Source organism: Penaeus monodon, chromosome 32 (assembly GCF_015228065.2).
Source record: "Penaeus monodon isolate SGIC_2016 chromosome 32, NSTDA_Pmon_1, whole genome shotgun sequence".
Classification (NCBI taxonomy): domain Eukaryota; kingdom Metazoa; phylum Arthropoda; class Malacostraca; order Decapoda; family Penaeidae; genus Penaeus; species Penaeus monodon.
The window spans coordinates 7,456,029-7,456,380 of record NC_051417.1 but is presented as its reverse complement, the minus strand read 5'-3'; positions in this window follow the sequence as shown (position 1 = coordinate 7,456,380).

Below are 352 nucleotides of genomic sequence, written 5' to 3'. Positions count from 1 at the left end.
AAATCTGAAGAAATATTCAAAGAACCAAATATAATGATTTTTCAAAGTAAACTAAATATTCACAAAACCAAGTGAACTGATTATTCAAAGTTAACATATTCACAAACTAATGACCTGATTTTTCAAAGTAAACAAAATGATCACCAAACCAAATTGCGTGATTTTTCACAGTAAATTAAATATTCACAAAAGTAAATGAACTGATAAATCACAGTAAATTAAATATTCACCAATTTAAATGAACTGAATATTCAAAAGAGACAGACAAGCGAACAGGATTTTCCCACGCCCACCCGCCCATGATTTTTGGGGGTCTGCTAGTCACTTCCGGTAGCCATATGTATCTGTTTTC